The following is a 20,318-nucleotide window of genomic DNA, read 5'->3' on the forward strand; positions in this document are numbered from 1 at the left end:
TCAGATTGTCCTCGACAATTGCTTAATCATTTTAGTCATATCCAATTCTAGACCTTTTCCCTTCTTAATGCCTCTGGGCATTTGGAAAAATTTAGAAATGACAAATATTATAGCATATGCAATCGATCCTGTACCCAAAGCAAATGGTACACGATTCATGATGTCTCACATAAAGACATGATTCTAGACCAGTCTTTTGCTACAATATTTTTATTTGCCATGTTTTCAAAATTTGACTATGAAGAGGGATGCCGTAATCATAATCGAATTTTGAGAACGCAATATATAGAATTTCCTTAAGTTGAACCAATCCAACATGAAATTCATATATATATTCTTGACTAAAGATGATTAAGGTCTCAATCTAAGCCTTTAGAACTGAAATGAAGTATATCCTCTCCCTTAATTATAGCAAAACAACTTTTTCAATCCCTGCAGCCTCACAAATTGAAACTTTTGTTTTCTATAATTAACATTGCTAACTTGCAACACTAACAATAATTATCATGCTCCCACTAACATGATGATTATTAGCATAACACTTATGCTCCCACTAGCTTTGACATGTACTCAGAAATCAGATGGACTTCTAGAAATCAATACTTTATTGACTTTCTTACCAAAGTTCAGATTTCTGATACGAGATGCTTTGATAAAACTTTATCAAAATCATACACCTTTCCTTAGATAGCATGCATGTGTGTCTAAACAATTTCAGAACTATGAAAAGGGATGCCGTAATCATAGTCTCAATTGTTTAGACCTTTTGGCATCTGCTTCAAATCTACTTGGTGGAAGTGTTTCCTCACCATCATTTTCATGAATCGGAGAGAAACCTTATGACCCTTAGATTTTATGGTGTATGTGTTCTTATCCATGTGAATCGTCAAAACCATAGTCACAAGACAAGGATAATGACAAATCCAAACTCATATGGACTGAACTTATGCAATCTTAACTTCTTGCCACCTGGCAGTACAGGGCCTGCCATTGCTTCCAAGTTGTTATGCAACCAATTGAGAACTTTCAGAACTCCTATGCAAAGCCAACTTTAACTGGAATAGGCACAGATATGTCAACACGATAGGTTATAAACCTCAAGTCGTGTGCTAGTGAAGAACCTCAGGTTTTATTCTTGATTAGTTCTTGAAATTCTTTTTAGGATCTTTAAGACTCCTACTATCCTCTTGACATATAAGACTATCTTGCCAAATATTCAAGAGATAGTGCGGATTCTTTATCAAGACAAACACTTCACACAATTGGCCTTAGTTGGTCTTTGTTTTATCCAAAACATCACAACTTACCAATTTCAAATTTACAAGAGTAGGACACTTTTACTCTTACATTTGACAAGTGTTTTAAACCTTTCTTTAAGATATGTCACTCAAGTTACAATCTTGGAGTATGACTCTAAGAATTGTTTTGGAACGAAGTATGACTCATCTTCCTGATCTAACCATTTCAACAATTCATGACTCCTCTTCTTAGTCATAAGAATGCACTAAGATGACCTTTAGAGGACTAATTGTGATATGATTTCTAAATCATTAAGATGATCACCAACATGATACTAAAGTACTCTCCCATCTTTTCAGATTTGAGAAACTTTTATCTTTCTGCCTATTTTGATTCTTCCCATTCGTTCTGCCATACATTGAGACTTTTCCAATGTTTCAGAATTATACTTAAACTTGTAAGTATAACCATATTTACTAAACTTTAGTAAATCAAATAGTCTTAACGAGCTTTGTGGTGGACATGACCAGTGCGCAAGAATGTGTACTCGATCCCTTTAGTCCTTCACTTGACTCACACATCCATGTGAACAAGTAATTAGTCTTGATTTTCCAATGCTTGAAAGTTCTCATTCATCATACTATTCAACTTGCATGATTCCAAGTTTCGGTCCAATTGAAACTTGGGCGATGAGGAACTTTCCTGATTTGGTAAATTTAGACACTACCACAAATGAAAGAATCAAATCCATTTTCCAATGTTGCTGTCAGTGGAATCATATAAGCAACAATTTTCCACAAATGCCATTGTAAGGATACTTCAAATAAATAAAATTAAACAATTTTCTTTTATTTTAAAACTTTGCGGAAGAACTTATCCTTACAATCCACATGGAAAATTGTTGTTATCTATTCCTTAGCAATATATCATAACTTCTTAAGCAACTGCTCAAAATTCTGATGCGATCGAAATCCACCTTCGCGATCAGAATCAGCATATACTTCCTTTAAGATTTCTCTCTATTCTTTGATTCTTAAAACATCAACATGTGACCCAGTCACATCATGTAATGAGGATCTCAGAATAGAACTTAACAGAGTTAGATAATGGGCTCTACCTGATGTAGAGTCAAACTTATTGACTTTAACATCCTTAGGGAAATTTGGCAGCTTTGCAATCAACGCCCCTTCCTTTGGCAAAATAAACATATGGACCCTTTGGTAATGGGACTATCTCAGACTTAGCCTTTCTCTTTACCATTTGGTCAACCGGGTTGACTATGGCCAATCCCTTTCCATTGGGAAGAGAATGCTTTTTCTGGATTTCCAGTGTCACCATTGTCACTGTCCATAAAGTTTTTGGGAAGTTGATCTTTTAATCAAATTTGCTTTACTATCGTTCCAAATCATTGCTGATTCAGCAGCACCAAGCAAATAGATATGATCATTAAGGTTCATGTCATAGTCTGTTTCATAGTAGTCCCAAAGGAACTCACTATGTGACTTAGAAAGTGATTGAACATCCAACTTTCTCAAGACTTTGACACCCAACTCTCCAGGCTTGTCAATATGTGACTTCATCTCTAAGATGTGATCACACATAGACCTTGCTTGCCATTAGGGCTTGAGTGACCTTGAACTTGTGGGTTAGGGAGAATAATTGGAGGAGGTGGAGGAAGAGAAGTATGACTTACATGAGCCAAACTCGGGAAGTCATATTTATTAGGAAAGCTTGGTTTGGGAAGATCATTGTTGTCTAAACCAGACATCAAAAATGGGAGAAATTCACGTAAAGTTGATTTAAGTCCTTAATATAACACCCAATATGATATATTAAGGCTAGGACCCAACAAACTATTTTATAACTTGGAAGAGGGATGCCGTAATCCAAGCTATAAAATATTTGAAGGTAGGTGAATGACGATTCACCAATTTCCACCAAGATAAACGAAATGTATTATTAGTTTTTAATTGGTTTTGAAACTCCTAGATTCTTTTGAGATTCATTGAACTTTTCAATGGCATGTTTCAATATCGAGTGTGCCTTTCAGGTTTTGTGACTGGGATGCCGAGGATCACAAAACAAGGTGTGAAGTAACCATGCAAATATGATAAAATTAAGTTACCCTTTGCCTACCTTGTTAAGTCCATGTTAGTGTGCCGGTTAACCACACACGCTCCACTAACAGCTTAAACAAAGTGCAAAGTGTAATTTCATGGATTAGCACCTTATTCACATTTTCCTAAGTAACTAAGATTGGGAATTTATAAGTGTTTAGTTACTTAGTATTTATCATTATACTTAAAATGAAGGGAGAATTATAGTCCTTGTCCTACCTGTTCGGCTAACGACCCTCCACCGGTCAAGGAAGCGGTGAGTGAGAGTGGACACCCATTAAACTGCCATTTTATAGGCAGTAACCTTATACCCCTTTATAGACCGGCTTCGTGAATGATGCCTACTAATGGTAAGACGACTTGCTCTTATATATATAATATATTAAACTTTTAATATTATAATAATATAAGGGTGTATTTTAGACATTTAAAATACTTGGTGGTTTAATCTATTAATTAAACTAGACTTTTAATTTAATTAAACTCAAGCCATATATTTATGGATTTAATAATACTCTTTTAATTAAACGCTTTAATTAACTATTAATAAAGTCCATAAGAGTTAATTTGAACTATTCAACAAAACATCATAATTCCAATTATTAAACTCAAAATTAAAACCATTTAATTAATTGTTTAAGTTATGAACCCAAGAGTTTTAGAATTCAATTCTTTTTTTTCATAAAAAACTTTTCTCAAATTCCAAAACTTGAGGGCAAGTTTTGTAACTCTTGAAAACTTTTGGATTCCATAACTTATGGAGTTAAATACTTGTTTTATGATGAAACTTTTCATGTTCCATAACTTAAGAACAAGTTATGGAATTCTTTAAAACATTAAGACCAAGTTTTGTAACTCCATAAAAAACTTTGAATCAATTTTTTTTAAAACCCTTTTCATATCCATAACTTATGGAGGTTTCAAAAAACTCTTTAGATCAAAGTTTTAAAACTAATAAAATAATCATATCATTTTATCTTTTACTAAATTTGACCTAATTCAACTCATATAGAAAATGATTCAAATTTTACAAATAATTAGTTTTTCACAAAAACAAGTAATTATCTTAAAATTTGACAAACGTCATGTTTTTTTTTCTTTTTTTTTTCCAACTTTGAAAATAAAACATTTGCATCAATATAACATAAAACAACCAGGCTCTGATACCACTGTTGGGTTTTGAGCATTCTAACACTCCTATGGTGTACATGCAACCCTATAAACCTTGGATCTATGTTTTCTCTATTATACATGCAAATATTAACTATTCCAAGGTTTCATCCTAACTAGCATATTATGAAGTACCTATACTACAAAGTTCTAGTTAGATGACATACCTTTTGATGTAGCTTGATGTCTTTAAGCTTTAAGAGCTTAGCCCCAATAGTATGGAAGCCTCAAATGGAATCACAAATCACCAAAACACCTTGGAAGAACTTGAGAGAATATGTATGCACACTAAAATCGGTCCACTCTTATTCATGTTAATTACAAAAAGGGTTTTCAACATTATTACCTTTAAATTTGTTAGTCTAGTTGGAGACACGTCCTTGGTAAGACTCACCACCGAAACAGAGTGTAGGACTAGCACTTACGACCAGAATCTCTTGTAGGGAGAGCGTGACTGTTGTGTATAGATCTATATGGGACTGACTATCCCTCACCTTGCTGCTAGCTACAGTAGGACGGGCAGGTCTACGGGTGACAAAGTCATAAAAGATACTGGTGCCCGATTCGCGCCATATCAAGTCAAAGTATGGCCATAAAACTCACAATGTAGATAACAGTGATTTACTTTTGTAATAATGGATCAAGTGAACTAACCTCAAAGTAATAACTGATTGATTACTAGAGGGTATTAACAATGCCTTCAGGATTTAGTTCACCACGTTTTCTTTTATTTCGTTTTATTTATGTAATAAGGCTAATATACCTCACTGGGAGTAACCAGGGTTTTTAAAAGAAAACTACGTTTACCGATATAAGTATGGTAGATACTTGTACACCTCAGTTTAGAACGGATAATCAACAATCAACTTTTAGGGAAAATATAGGATTTTCCCGGGATAACTCTGCTTTTCATAAACGGATTGTTTAACAGGTAACTAACGGATATTCATATTCATTCCACGGCTCCTTGGATTGTACATATCTTGTATGAATCTGGAAGTTATGGAAGGAATAGGTTTTCAAACAAGCTTTTCATAAGAAAATATAGGATTTTATTGAGGAACACTTTTCAAAAGGATCAAAGAACATTTTCCACCAAAACTAAATGCTTATGATCTCATCAGCTTTATGCTGATATTCTTTCAAAACTGCTTGTATTCTCAGGGAATTAGTAGACAGGTACTTCCAGGAATTTGGAGAAGTCGGAGCGTTAGAGTTACGTCTTTCAATTTTACTTTTGATATGAACAAAACTATGTATTAAGACAATGTAAACCTTTTTCATATATGTATTAAATGTTTGGTTGTGTTTACTATGCTTGCTATGATACAACTGTTGTGATACTACGCATGACGTCAACCACCCCCGAACGTTTCCTCCGTTCCGGTTTGGGGGTGTGACACAACACTAGCAAAGGAAGTTGATGAAGAAGGAGGAAAGAGGATGATTTTTTCGGCCTAACCCTCTAGGGAATCAGTTGGCCGAAAATCATAGGGTTATGCCCTATTTATAGTGCAGTCTGGAAACCCTAGATAAGCCCACATCCAAGATTATCTTAAATCGGGTTTCTATCCACTTTCCTGATTATCCATTTAGGGATTATTCTAGAACCCTTAATCCCTAAGAAACCATCCATGGCTCTATGGAGGGTTCTATATTTCCTCTTGCTCAACTATTGAACAATTACAATTCAGTCTCTGTACTATTAATTAATTCTTTTAATCCCAAAATTAATTCCAATTAATTTCTGATTAAATATTAATTAAATATTACTGTTTATAATTAATATATTATTCTCATAATATATTAAAAAATCATTTATTTCAATTTACTAATCAAATAATAAATTCAACCTCTCTCTCCAAAAGTCATCCTATCCAGTTGCTAGTTTTGAGGGCAACCCAAAAGAACCGTGCTACTATCAATTCAAATATATATCAATTATATTTATAGGCTTAGACACCTAATCCAACAGTCTCCCACTTGGATAAGTCTAATAACTATAGTTGCCAGTATAACTTCTAAATTGATCAGCAATTTGCAGCTCTCAAAAGTTGATGTCGAACTCTGACCTAGTCAGTTACGTGTCCTAAGATAAGTGATCAAATATTCCTCTGTTATCCAATATATCGTATAGACATGAGACATGGATTATAATAAATCTCTCTGTCCAAAATTTGTTTCCCGATTTTTGATTTATGACGACCGAAATCAGACTTCCAATTGAACACATTACTTCATTCTAGGCTTTGCCAAACACTTTAGATGTCATCATCAAATCATCGAGGGGCCCACAGATATCACTTTTCCCGTTAGGGAAAAAGGAACGGATAGACTTCGACGTATATTCTTGCACTATTCACTCATCAAATCACGCACAACAATATGTTTTATAACTTCAAGTTACTGACGCGTTTACGTATTATTAATGAACAACCGACTTGTAAACAAAAACTCATATATCTCTGTTTCAAGAATATAATATATTATTGTCTCAGAATCACTCGTGATAAAATCCATGAAGTAATTCTCTGAGTGTAGGTTAATCCAATACTCAAAATCCTCATTTCTAAGTACTCATGAATGTTGCAGCAAACAATTTCTATGTCTAATCCTTATAGACAATCTACAATTCTATTCATGACATTCTTAATTTGCTACTTACTTCCAAAAGTACGAGCGACTGTGGATGTTTGAATAATCCAATTATTCGGGAAGTAAAACATGCAAAGTGAAACACAATAATAACCTAACTAACTATGGTCTCAAAACTATTGAATATAAATAAAACTCTTATTATTTAATCACCATATTAATTAGCCTTTATTCATTGTATATTGTTTCGAGTAATCAACAAAACACTTGATTTAAACATCAGTCATGCCATGTTATAAACATGCAAACTATGCCTCTCTATAGTCCTTCCTTTGTGAACAGATTGACTGGACACTATTCCAATGATGCTTATTTCACAGTACAAGATTCTTGTCACTACTAGAATACGTTAGAGTTCAACCTTACATGCAATGATATTTTGTAATGTCGAGGCTTCAAAGTCAAAGAGACTTAGCCAACGATATCACAAAATGTTCCGTTGAACTTTGTTACTTAAAACAATTTGAAGGTAACGAAGTCTCAAATTCAAGGTACACTCCTTGACACCTTCCTTGAATTAAAGTTTTCAACTCACATGCATATTTTATCATAAACTTCCACAATAGAAATATTTCCATATTCCCATATGACTATCAATTCTGAACAATGTTCACCTCCACTCAGAATTATGTCAATATGGTTCGTCCAAATTAATACTATACTTTCAACTGTCCACAAGCAACCAATCTTCAGTAAACCTGAGAGTGTTCTTGACAGTTGTTTAACAACTTTAGTCACACCAAGTTCTACTCCTTTTTCCTTCTCGATATGCAAGGCATATGGAAAAATCAGAACAAGTGAATATATAGCATATGTAAATGATCCTATATGTGAAGCATATGGGAATCGACACATAATTTCATACATAAATACCTAATATTTGATCAGTCTCTTGCTATAATATATTCCATATATCGAATTTCCTATGTTGAATCATTTCAACATGATATTCATATATGTCCAAGACTAAGTTCTTTTTAACCTTCAATCTAAATTTTTAGATTTGAAATGAAGTATGAATGCCCTCTCCCTTAAATCCTTTTATAGTGAAACAATTCCCAAACTTTGCAATTTGAAAATTTGAAATCTTTGTTTCCTATAATTAGTATTTCCAACTTGCAACACTTAGCATAACAACTATGCTCCCACTAGCATAACAATTATGCTCCCACTAGCTTTGACATGTATTCAGAAATCAACTGGACTTCCAGAAATCAATACTTTTTGACTTTCTTACTAAAGTGCAGATTTCTGATACGTGATGCTTCGATGAGTCTTCATCTAGACTTCTCAAGCTTATACACCTTCATTAGATAGCATATATGTGTGTGTTTAAACCCTTTCAGAACTTATAACTATAAGTCTTGAACGTTCAAACTATTTGTTTCCATTTATCACAATTCGAACTATGAAAAGGGATGTCGTAATCATACTGCAAATTTGAGAATGCAATCATCACAACCACTAACCATAATAATATTTATCAAATCTTTAAAATCTACTAGCGAAAGTATTTCCTCATAATCATTTTCATGAATCATAGCGAAATCTTTTGCCACCTAGATTTTATGGTGTATTTGTTCCCATCCATGTGAATTTATCATTTCCAACCTACAGTCATAAGACAAGGTTTATGACAAAACCAAATTCAAATTTAGCTTTCATGGACTGGACTTTGTTTGTTCCTAATTTCTTATCCTTTGGTACACAAGGGCCTACCAGTGCTTCCATGTTGTTTAAGCAACTCACTTCCATTGACCAATGTACTATCACTGACCAATGTGCTCTGCCTTTTTCAGTCAAATGAGAACCATAGAACTCATAAGCAATGCCAACTCAATTGGAAGGTACACAGAAACAAGAATGTGTCAAATTAACACGATAGGTTATCAACCTCAGGTCATGTGCTAGTGATAACTAAAAGGGTTATTCTTGATTGACTCCTGAAACTCTTCAAGATCAAAAAGACTCCCACTGACTTCTTGACATATAAGTTTTTCTCTCAAGAAACAATCCTTGATGAGCAAAAACACATATTCAAAAGTCAGTATGGATTCTTGACTAGAAAACACTTCATGGGTCGGTCTTAGTTCATCCTTTGTTTTTAACCAAAACATCATAACTTCCAATTCAAATGTTCTAGAGTAAGAAAACATTATTACTCCACATTTCATGAGGTGTTATAAACCTACTTAGTAAGCTTCAAGATACGATGTGTAGTAATTAGAGTATGTCTTTAAAACTTGATTGGAAACAAAGTATGACTCATCTCTCGATTGAGCCATTTCAACAATATCCGAATCCTCTTCTTAGTCATACAATTGCACTAAGATGTTCTTTGAGGATCAATTGTGATATAGTTCAACAATTATTAAGATGATCATAAAACATGATACTAAAGTACTCTCCTTTCCTTTTAGATTGGAAAAACTTTTATCTTTTCCTGCCTAATAGATTCTTCATATTCGTTCTACTACTCTTTGAACATTTCAAAGTATCAGAATTTTGCTTAATCTTATAAACACAATCATATTTACTGAAAGCATCAGTAAATCATGACGAATACATATATCATCCTTTGTGGCGGATTTGAATAGTCCACATCAATGTGTACCAGATCCATTAGTCCTCCACTTTGAGTCACATAAACATGTGAACAATGAACTAGTCATAATCTTCCAACAATCAAGATTCTCATACATCACGTAATTCAAATGGCATGACTCCAAGTTTCTATCCAATTGAAACTTGGGTGATGAGAATTCCTTTTCACTTGGTTAATTCTGACAATACCACAAGTGATACATTAAGAATCAAATCCCAATTAACATTGATAATAACATAAATGTAACCACCAATTTTCATAAATGTCATTGCAAGGAAATATAAAGTAAACTAGATAACTTAAAAATTCACTTTTATTAATAATAAACGAAAAATTAGAACTTCTCCTTACAATGCAAAATTGAAAACTATGTTTCTAAACATCTCCTAAGGAATCTATTAAGTTATCAAAACTCCTAAGAGTAGCTTCCAAAATCTGATCATCGAACCATGAAATCGAAATCCATCTCTCACGATCAGATTCATCTCACTCTTCTTAAGCTTCCTTCTTTCTCTTAGATCCTGCAAAACATCAAAATGTGATCATCACATCATGTATTAAGAATCTATGAATAGGAACTTATTAAAAAATGGAGTTAGATAATGGATGTACCTGAAGTGGAGTCATACGACTTGACTTTACCATCTCTAAGATCTTTCAGGTAGTCTGGGCAGCTTCGCAACTAATTCCCCTCCAATTGGCAATAGAAACATGTGGACCTTTTAAGATTAGCACATGGAACTATCTTAGAACTAGCCTTTCTCTTAGCCATATGATCAAATGGTTTGACCTTGGCCGATCCCTTTCTATTAGGATGAGAAACCTTTTCTGGACTACCATGGTGTCCATCGTCAATGTCCATGGAAATTTTGGAGACAGCTCCTTCAAACACTTTTGCTTGACTTGTGTTCTTAAGAATTTCTACTTCAACAATAATCAACATGTGTGTCAGATCAATTAGGGTCACGTTGTGGTTACTCATATAGTAGTCTTTAATGAACTGACTATATGAATCAGGAAGTGAAAGTAGAACCAAGTCAATGGCTAGCTCCCCTGGGAAAACGACACCCAACATATCCAATCTGTCAATGTATGATTTCATTTCCAGAACATGCGCACACACATACTTTCCATCTTGATGTTTACATGCCAACAGGGCTTGAGTAATTCCGTATTTTTTAACTTAAAAAAACATGACTTAGGGAGAGTCACTGGAGGAGGAGGTGGAAGAGTTGAAGAAGCATGATTTCCATTTCCACCATTGCCTGAAGAAGGGAGCATTCTTTCTCCTTGATGAACATGTGGAAGATCATCTTCAGAAGAACGAGGAAGACCATTGTTGTCTGGACTTGACATCTATAATAGGAGAAAAGAGAATTCAAGTTAGGTTAATCCTTAATTATTAACCCATAAATTTAAATTAAGGCTAGGATCCATATTTTCGATTCGAACTTTGAAGAGGATTGCGTAATCAAATTCGAATCTATTTTAGGTAGGTAAAGCATTTACCAATTTCAATCTCATGAATCTCCTAGATCTTTTTAAGATTCATTGAATCTAATCAATGACATGTTTAATCCCGATTATGCTCTCACTTTTGTGATTGTGATGCCGAGGATCACAAATGAGATGTGAATAACCATGTAAATTAGCTTGGCACTCTCGATGTCATTTATCATCTCCTTTTAGTGTGTCTGTTAACCACACACACTCCACTAACAGCTTATAAAGTGTAATGTGCAATTTCATGGATTAGCATACAAATTCACATTTTCCTTAAGTAACTAAGAGTGAGATTTAAAATAGTTTAGTTACTTTATATCATTATACTTTTAATGAGATTATGTCCTATCAAACCCGTTCGGCTAACAACCCTCCACCAATCAAGGGAGCGATGGGTAAGAGTGGATACCCAATGGTGGTCATTTTATGGCCACTTATTTAAACTCCCCTTATAGTATGGCTTTGTGAATGAGGCATAGTAGCGGTTCGACTGACTTTTCTTATATATATATATATATATATATATATATATATATATATATATATATATATATATATATATATAAACTATTAATTATATACATAGTATAAGGTGTATTTTAAAATATTTTAAAATTCAAGGGTTTAATCTTTTAATAAATTAAATTTTAATTTAATTAAATCTAAACCATTTATGAATCTTTTAATTAATCAATTAATTAAATTAATAATAAGATCCATAAGGATGTATTTTAAAATTTTCAAAATACCAAATATTATTTGACATTAACTATTTAACTCAATTAATATCTAGATTTATTTATACACTTAAAATAATCATATCAATCAACAAAATTAATTAATTAAGCCAAATATTTATCTCCTAACTTCTAGGCATTTAATTTATCATCATAGGTACACCAAAATCGGATTTGGAGGATAAGTATAGCAAGTAATTATCATGTAAAAGCAGATTAGGCAGAAAATTTCGGATCTAACAGCTCAACACGTTGTGGTAGACGAACACCACGCCGTGTTGAGGCTCAACACGCTGTGTTAGAAGAACACCACGACGTGTTTGACGAACAGAATGACGATTCTATTTCTTCTTCCTTGTTTAAGTTCAACCATTGTATCAACTCAATAGAAAACTAAACCTAACCTCTGATACCACTGATGGGTTTTGAGAATAACAAACAATTCTATGTGTTAATGCCACCCTAAATAAATTGATCTATGTTTTCTCTAATTGAACATACAAATTGAACAACAAAGTAGAAACCCTAATACACTAGTACATAATCAAAATACACAATCAGGGTCAAGAAAAATCATACCTCAATTGTTATGTAGTAATAACAATGAAAACCTTGTGTTGTTGAAGCCTTGAGAGCAAGCGCCCCAAATGTCGCGCCTCTAATGGTTCACACCCAACACTAGCAAAGGAAGTTGATGAAGAATGAGGAGAGAGGATGAAATTTTCGGCCTAACTCTCTAGGGAATCAGTTGGCCGAAATCATAGGGTTATGCCCTATTTATAGTGCAGTCAGGAAACCCTAGATAAGCCCACATCCAAGATTATCTTAAATCGGGTAATTATCCACTTTACTGATTATCCATTTAGGGAATTATCCGCTTCCCTGATTATCCATTCAGGGATTATTCTGGAACACTTAAGCCCTAAGAAACCGTCCATGGATCTATGGAGGGTTCTAGATTGTCTATTGCTCAATTATTGAACAATTACAATTCAGTCCCTGTGCTATTAATTATTTCCTTTAATCCCAAAATTGTTGGATTAGATGTCTAAGCCCATAACTATTATTGGTATGTACTCGACCCGAGAGTAGCATGGTCCATTTGGGTTGCATAACATCAGGACAATTTGTCAGGATGGACTTTGAGAAGAGGTTATATATGATTTATTAGTATATTATAAGTTCTAATATATTAATATGAAATCATATGATTTAATTAGTATTGATCAAGAATTAGTTTGGAATTAATTTAGTGATCAAAAGAGACTAATTAAATATATGGGGACTAATTATGGTAATTGGTTATATTTATATGTGTTGGGCTTATGATCCATATTGGACTAAGTTTATGTATGGATACATAGAGAGTTGGGCCACATGAACCATGGATCATAAAACCCATGGGTATGGATTTGGGTTATACCCATGACTCTTGGAATCCTACATATAAATATAAGCTCCATAACCTAAAAACGCCACTTGGAAATACTTCTAGTTCTTGGAGTTCATGGAGGTGTTTTTGGTGCATGGAAATTCTCTCTCAAGAGTCACCTTTGTCCTAGGTGAGTTGTGATTCCATTTGAGGTGCAACACTTGGGGCACTAAGCTCTTAAAGGCCAAAGTCTTTCTAGCAACATCAAAAACATCAAGAGGTATGTCTAAAACTTGTCTTATTATACATATGTTATTTGTATGCTAGTTATAGGCTTAAAGATTTGGAAACCATATGCATGTATGATTAGAGAAAACATAGATCCAAAGCTTTTAGGGTTGTATGTGCACCATAGGATGTTGTAGTATACTAAAACCCAACAGTGGTATCAGAGCCATGAGTTGTTTTCTATTATATTTGATGCTTGGTTATTTTTCAAAGCTAAAAAAATCATTTTTTTGGACTCTGCCTGATCACCACGAGGTGGTAAAAATTACCACGAGGTGGTGACGGGTCTGGCAGATTTTTGGTTTTCTTGGCTTAATTTGGATTTGGATAATTACTATAAAATGTAATAGACTAATTTCTTGTAAATAGTTGATATAAATTATCTTGTTTTTATGAGTTTAATCTAGATCATGGAAAATTTATTTGATTATTGTGTTAATTGGAATATTTGATCTTAATGGTTTTTATGAACTCCATAACTTGTCCTCAAGTTATGGAAAATGAAGAGTTTTTCTTTTAAAAGTTCATTAAGATTCATTGGTTATGAAAAAATGAAAGGTCTAATTTTAATGTTATCATAAAATAGTTTTATGTCTTCCATAACTTGTCCTCAAGTTATGGAACTTGAAAAGTCTTCCATAAAAACCATATTAAACTCATAAGTTATGGAAACCAAGAGTTTTTGAATTGTTCAAAACTTGCCCTCAAGTTTTGGAATTTGTAAAGTCCCCCCCCCCCCATGTGTACTTTAATTCCAACCCCTAGAATTTTAAAAGTTAAAATTCAAACCTTATGGACTTTATTAAATTAATTAAAGTGTTTAATTAAAAGAGATTAATAATTCCATAATGACATGGTTTAGTTTAATTAAATTAAGAGTATAGTTTAATTAATAGATTAAACCATCAAGTATTTTAAATGTTTAAAATACACCCTTATACTATTATAATATTAAAAGTTAATACTTATATATATATATATATATATATATATATATATATATGTATAAGAATAAGTCAGTCTTACAATAGTAGGCCTCATTCACGAAGCGGATCTATAAGGGGATATAAGGTTACTGCCTATAAAATGGCAGTTTAATGGGTGTCCATTCTCACCCACCGCTTCCTTGACTGGTGGAGGGTCGTTAGCCGAACGGGTAGGACAGGACATTAATTCTCCCTTCATTAAAACTATAATGATAAATATAAAGTAACTAAACTTTATTAAATTCCTAATCTTAGTTACTTTAGGAAGATGTGAATTTGGTGCTAACCCATGAAATTGCACTTTGCACCTTGTTAAGTCGTTAGTGGAGCGTGTGTGGTTAACCGACACACTAATCTGGGACTGAAAATGTGTGGCAAAGGGTAGCTTGATGTTAGTCGTAGATCAATGGAGCGTGTGTGGTTAACCGACACATTGATTAGGTGGTTGTAACATTAAGTGTACCAAGTTAATTTGCATGATTATTCACTCCTTGTTTGTGATCCTCGGCATCCCAGTCACAAACTTGAAGGGCACAATCGAGATTTAAACATGCCATTGAATAGTTCAATGAATCTCAAAAGATCTAGGAGTTTCAATTCATTTAAAACCTAATGTTAAATTTCGTTTTTCATGGTGGAAATTGGTAAATCGTCATTTACCTACCTTCAAATATTTTGTAGCTTGGATTACGACATCCCTCTTCCAAGTTATAAAATATTGTGTTGGGCCCTAGCCTTAATATTTCATATTTGGTGTTATATTAAGGACTTAAATCAACTAAACTTGAATTTCTCCCTCATAGATGTCTAGTTATGACAACTATGATCTTCCTTATCCTTTTGGATAAAGCTATCCTAGTGAAGATGATATCCCAAATGGCGATCAAGGTGAAAGATTAATCCCTTTGTTTTGCATTAATGGGACTGGAAATCATACTTCACCTCCTCCACATCCTCCAATTATTCTCCCTAACCCACAAGTTCTTGAATAGTTCAAGGTCACTCAATCCCTATTGGCAAGCAGTGTAAATATGTACTCACATCTTGGAGATGAAGTCTCATATTGACAAGCTGGGAGAGTTGGGTGTCGAAGTCTCTAGGAAGTTGGCTGTTGACTGGGTTCTTCAGTCACTTCCTAAGTCATATAGCGGGTTCTTTGAAGGGCTACTATGTGACAGACCACGACATGACCCTTATCGATCTTACCTATTTGCTTGTTGCTGCTGAATCAAAAATGATTTGGAGCACTGGTAAAGCAAATTTGATTGGAAGATCTACTTCCCAAACTTACATGGACATTGACAATGGAAACATTAAAAGTTCAGAAAAGTCTTCTCTTCCCAATGGAAAGGGATCGGCCATAGTCAACCCGGTTGACCAAATGGTAAAGAGAAAGGATAAGTCTGAGATAGTCACATGTACCATTACTAAAGAGTCCATATGTTTCTATTGCCAAAAGAAGGGGTATTGGTTGCGAAGCTGCCTTATTTACCTGAAAGTTCACTAGGATGGTAAAAGTCAAAAAATTTGACTATGCTTCAGGTAAAGACCACTATCTAACTCTATTAAGTTCCTATTTGGAGATTCTTATTGCATGATGTGACTAGGTCGCATATTGATGTTTTGTAGAATCGAAAAAGGAGAGGAAGCTTAGAAAAAGAGTATGTTGAATCTGATCGCGAAGATGGATTTCGATCGCATGATTCGAAGATCAGAATTTTGAGTTGTTGCTTAAGAGTTATGATAGATTTCTTAGGAATAGATAACAACATAATTTTCATATGTGTTTGCATTATAAGGATAATTTTTCCGTAATTTTTTAAATAAAATAAAAATTTTGATTTTATTTATTTTAAATATCCTTACAATGGCATTTGTGAAAATTGTTGTTTACATGTTTCCATTGATAGCAATATTGGAAAATAGATATGATTCTTTCGTTTGTGGTAGTGTCATAATTTACCAAATAAGGAAAGATTCTCATCAACCAAGTTTCAGTTGGATAGAAACTTGGGATCATGCAACTTGTATTTTATGATGAATGAGAATTTTCATCTTTGGGAAATTAAGACTAATTCCTTGTTCGCATGTATATGTGAGTCAAATGAAGGACTAGGAGATTGGGTACACTTGGTTGTGCGCTGATCAGGTCCACCACAAAGAACGATAAGGCTATTCGTCATGATTTACTAAAGTTTAGTAAATATGGTTGTGCTTACAGGTTTAAGTATAATTCTGAAATATTGGAAAAGTTTCAATGAATGGCAGGACGAATGAGAAGAATCAAATTAGGCAGAAAGATAAAAGTTTCTCCAATCTGAAAAGATGGGAGAGTACTTCAGTATCATGTTTTATGATCATCTTAATGATTAGGAAAAACCATATCACAATTGATCCTCTAAGGACATCTTAGTGCATTTGTTTGACTAAGAAGAGGAATCGTGAATTGTTGAAGTGGTTAAATCGAAACATGAATCATATTTCGTTCCAAAATTAAGTCTTAGAGTAACACTCCAAGATCGATCCTTGAGTGACATAATGTTGAGAAGATTTAAAACACTTATCAAATGTAGAGTAAAATGTTTTCTACTCTTGTACATTTGAAATTGGTGAGTTGTGATGTTTTGGATAAAACAAAGACCAACTAAGGCCAATTGTGTGAAGTGTTTGTCTTGATAAGAATCCGCACTAACTCTTGAATATATTTGCTTTGTCAAGGAATGGTTCTTGACAAGAGAATATTATATGTCAAGAGGTCAGTGGGAGTCTTAAAGATCTTGAAAAGTTTCAAGAACTAATCAAGGGTATTGTTTATCACTAGCACATGACTTGAGGTATATAGCCTATCGTGTTGACATATTCTTCTTTCTGTGTCCATTCCAGTTAAAGTTGACTATGCATGTGAGTTCTATGAGTTCTCAGTTGTTTGCATAACTACTTGGAATCAATGGTAGGCCCTTATGGTTCCAGGTGGCAAGAAGTTGAGATTAAACAAGTTCAGTCCATATGAGTTTGGATTTGTCACTAACCTCCTCTTGTGGTTATGTTTTTGACAAATTTACATGGATAGGAACACATACACCATAAAATCTAAGTGTCATAAGGTTTCTCTTCGATTCATGAAAATGATGGTGAGGAAACGCTTTCACTAAGTAGATTTTAAGCAGATAGAAATTGTGATATTTGCATTCTCAAATTCAATTATGATTACGACATCCCTTTTCATAATTCGAATTGTGAGCAATGGCAAAGGTCTAAACATTTGAGACTATGATTACAACATTGATGCGTGCAAATAGCTACACCTAATTTTATATTTATAACCTAACTAACTTAACTAACTAAATTGCACCTCGGCAGTGTACCTAGTCAAATTATAGAATAGTTGGGTAAGTTGGGTATCGATCTCAGGGAACGGTTTTGAATAATTAACTTATCTACTATTAAATTAACCTAATTTTTCTAGCAAGGATGGGGGTTTTATCTAATTTTTCAGGTTTAGATGAACTTAATTCTTTAACACAAATTCAGTCAAATAACAAAACACTTCTGTTAGTTCGAATCTACTTTCCCTCAATGGTTTATAATTTAGCTATGACAAGTACTGTTGGTTACTAATTAAGATAGTATTAGCAATTTAGTTCTAAATCTACTAATATTAATTAATTCATGTAAATCAAAGTATGTTCACACTTAAGTTAACACATAATCAATTATTTTATGAATTGGAGCTATGTAAGTTTGATTAACAAAACACAATTACGGTCATAATATGAGTTCTCTAGCACATTCTAATTCAATACTTAACTGCTTAATTAAGAATGGTGATCCTAGCTCTAATAATTTAATGTTCACTAAATTACCAGGTATTCTAATTCATGCAGATTAATAATCACTAACTACACAGAACAAGAATTAAAAGCAATTAAATACTAAATCGAACATGCTAGGTAAAATCAATCAACACAAGTCATAACCAACAAGTACATCAAATCTAAAATATTAAATCCATGAGTTCCAACTTCATCTAGCTAACAGAAGCAGCTAGATTTAGCTGGACATCCTAGCAAACGAGTTAACAAAAATCATATTCAAAAACATATTTAAAGTATACCAAAACTAGAATCCAATTATGAACTTTTCTTCTCCTTTGGTGTTGAAATCCTATTCCAGAACTTTTCTTCTTCTCCAAATTGTCTCCAGGAGCCCTCCAAGCAGCCAAAAGTCCCCCAAGTCGTAATGGACAAGGAAATATATAGTTTTCTATTTTTCAAAGTTCACGTCGTGAGCTGATAAGCCTCACGTTGTGAGTACGAGATAAATGTGTTCAACAAGGACTCTTTCATCCGGTGCATATCTTCTAGAATACTCCAGTCATGTCGTGAGTCTTCAATTACTCTCGTCGTGAGTACGTGTTTTGCTGAGTTTTTATTCTTCTTTCCTTCAAGCCTCCAAAGTTCCATGTTTTGTCAACTTTAGTCCCTCTCTTCGAAAATGCTTCTATTTGACTGTAAAATATAATTTAAGCTTATAAGTACCATTATTCTATGCAAATAACCAAATTATTAATAAAAATGTCAATAAATATTGCCTAAAAATATGTATAAATATGGCAATATCAAAATACCCCACACTTGTACTTTGCTTGCCCTCAAGCAAATTTAACTATTTTTTAATTCAAACCTTTATCACCAACATCACATAGGACGATCCAACTCAAACCTAGCCATTATGTCAAGACCTCAACGCATGCATTTGTGTCTAAAATTTTCGTAAAGACCCCCTCAATTCTAAATACTCACAATCCTCATAAACACGCGCCCACTTCTTTTGAACAATGCTCATTTTATGCATCCCTCCGAATCCATCCGCAGAAAACTCTCTAACCTCAAGGTATTTTTGTAAAGCTACCCAATCATACATAATCTAGAGAATTACAACTTTTAGATACCACACTATGGAGCTCTTGAATTCTTCACTTTCTTTGATATTTGATCTTCAATTTCTTTGAATTCACCAACTTTTTGTGTGATTTTTGGTATCTTCAACTTTTATTCCTCAGAATTTTTGATCTTTGATCTTCAAACTTTATACTTTGACTGCTCCAAAAATTCTTCAACTTTTCTTGTAATTTCTCTCTTTTTTTTATTATTATATGTACTCACTTTTTTCTTTTTCTTTTTTCACTCAAAACCCTACATGCTTAAGCAGGGGCGCTTAACTTCAACCCTTATTGGTTAAGATATTAATTTTCCTGGATACATTTCAAGTACAGGCTGCTAAACATGTTGCATCCCTCAAACTAAGCGATGTTGTGTTTTTGTCCCATGATTTCACTAGAATAAAGGAGGCCACAAATGCACTATAACGTGTATTGGCTCAACTAAACATTTGAGCTCCCATCGGATCATCCCACACAACACTAGCAACTTAAGTTTAAATTATCATTATTACTAGATCTAATTATTAGATTATTATTTCAAACCTAATTTTTTAAATTTAAATTTCCTAAATTTACTTATATTTTCTACCAATTTACTTTTTACTTTTTCGACCCCTACCCCACACTTATTACATACAATGCCCTCATTGTATGCATAGAATAAATTAAAAACAATAAAAGGGAGAAAAAGGAACAGACTCCCC

This window comes from Lactuca virosa, chromosome 1 (assembly GCF_052849685.1).
Source record: "Lactuca virosa cultivar CGN04683 chromosome 1, Lactuca_virosa_CGN04683_v6, whole genome shotgun sequence".
In the NCBI taxonomy this organism is placed as follows: domain Eukaryota; kingdom Viridiplantae; phylum Streptophyta; class Magnoliopsida; order Asterales; family Asteraceae; genus Lactuca; species Lactuca virosa.